Source organism: Triticum urartu, chromosome 1A, assembly GCF_056163025.1.
Source record: "Triticum urartu cultivar PI428250 chromosome 1A, HENAU_Tu73, whole genome shotgun sequence".
Taxonomy (NCBI): Eukaryota; Viridiplantae; Streptophyta; class Magnoliopsida; order Poales; family Poaceae; genus Triticum; species Triticum urartu.
In genome coordinates this window covers 23,755,743-23,757,691 of record NC_141873.1, presented here as the reverse complement: position 1 = coordinate 23,757,691, position 1,949 = coordinate 23,755,743, and the positions used below count along the sequence as shown (strand labels likewise).

The 1,949-nt window shown below is 45.0% G+C and overlaps 1 long non-coding RNA gene across 1 annotated transcript; it reads left to right on the top strand.

Annotated features, from left to right (window-relative positions):
- Nucleotides 1-523: 523 nt before the first annotated feature.
- Nucleotides 524-1,396, top strand: LOC147988645 (uncharacterized). Its single transcript, XR_015616936.1, has 3 exons — nucleotides 524-653; nucleotides 737-854; nucleotides 1,005-1,396. It is a non-coding gene; the product is annotated as an uncharacterized LOC147988645 (long non-coding RNA).
- The last annotated feature ends 553 nt before the right edge of the window (nucleotides 1,397-1,949 follow it).

Sequence of the window (1,949 nt, the reverse complement as noted above, 5' to 3'; positions counted from 1 at the left end):
GGGAGACGGCTTTTTTATCCTAGCTGTAAATTTTACAATCCAACTGTATAATTAATTCTAATGATGTAGATTAAGGAGACGGCTTGAAAGGTGCATCCAATTGGTAAATATAAGAAAGATAGAAAGATTTCCTAAAAAAAGATAGATAGATAAGCATGGTTATTAGGTCAGGAAATATTATACACTACTAGGTTATGAGTATGTATGTATCCAGGCTAGCTTTGGAGTAGCCTGCGCAAAGTAGGAGGACAGCGAGTAGGAGGTTTGGCCTTAAATGGCTCTAGCTGTTTGCGCGAGCGAGAAAGGATATGGACGAACAGAGAAAGCTGGGAGGAGGAGGAGAGAGAGGTCGATGAGCAGCAGAGGAGCGCAGTCAAACTGGCAGTTTCACTTCGGTGCGAAAAACAGCATATGGAAACAAGATTGGCAGGGCTGGCGTATGACTGAGTGGCGTTGGCGTTACCAGTCCGGCGCATATAAGTAGGAACGACGGCGAGCTGGAGGTCACACAGCCGAGCAGCAAGATCTCTCTTCCGTCCTCCTCCTCCTCCAGTCCTCTCCTCCGGCCAGCATGAGCTTGAGAGAGGTTGGTACCTGCAGGTAGCCATGGACGGCCACCGCCGCGCGCCGCGCCAGATTCTGGTGCTCGAGGAGTATGCACCTCTAATCATACACTACATCTCTTTCAGCCTTAAGTTTCTTTCTGTTTGTAATCTCATTGCCGCCGGTGTCGCAGGGCGTTCAAGAAATGTCCCCACCCCGACCAGACTCAGGTCGCAAATCTCAGCCGCGAAACCGGCATGGAGGTCCATCAGATCCAATACTGGTTCCAGACTCGGCGGGCGCAGATCAAGGTATGTACTGATAAGTAGCTCTAATAGATGCACTCTGCGACCTTCATTTTGAGGAACGAACTTGCCAAACTTTTGGCTGACTTGGGTCGGATTTTCTGCATTTGCGTGGGCCATTGGAAATTTGTAATTAACAAAGCTCTTATTGTATAGGGATCTTCATCGAACACAAGGCCTCCGACCAAGGGATCTTCATCGTCAGATCCTTGATGCTCCTCTCATTCGACAACTTCGCCTTCATTCTTTGACACAAGGAGGAGCGTCATAGAGATGGAGGCTGATGTTCGTCGTCGCTATTGTGGTCTTTCTCGGTTTAGTGTTTGTGCGTGTGTGTTTCGTCTTATTAGCCAAGGCCCCCTTCGGGTTTGTATCGTGTGCATCTGTGGCTCTTGAGCCTTGGACCCGAGATAGGTTTGTATCTTGTGGTGTTGTGTTTACCTTGCATTTGAATTTTAAACTCTGCCACCGTACCCTGAACCTTGCTATAGTTGGGGTTTAGGTTTGACTAAGCAATAAGAAATTATCTGAATATTTTTGTATTCTTGTTAATAGTTTGTACTGTCCAATCGATTGTCCGATGTCCAACTGTTCAAGATTTGTATGCAGAATCTGGAAGAACCAAAAGCATCGACGAGCGTTCATAATGGTCTTTGCCATTAAAGATCTTGATTTTTTAGGCTTTTGGTGTCTTATGTGTTTGTGATTCATGACATGTACCAGTATTAAGTGGTTGAAAAAATAATACCAACAGCGGGAACTTCCACGGGAGCGGCATCACGCCGCACTTCTGCCCTACTAGTGAACAGTAAGACTGGTTTGAAAAATAGCTCAGTTCTTTGAAAAAACAAAACTTATGACCTATGGAGGATGTCTGCTCCTAGTCAACTCTGTGCTCACCAACCTAAATATATTGATGCTCTAATTTTTTAAAGTATCAAAAGATGCACACAAAAGACTGGATTACTACTAATCCAAATTCTTCCGGCAGTGCAATGAATATAGAAGGAAATATCGCTTGGAGACCTGGGATATTCTTTCTAGGACAAAAGACCAAGGGGGTGGGATATTCTTAGCAAATGGCTATATATGTTACTTACA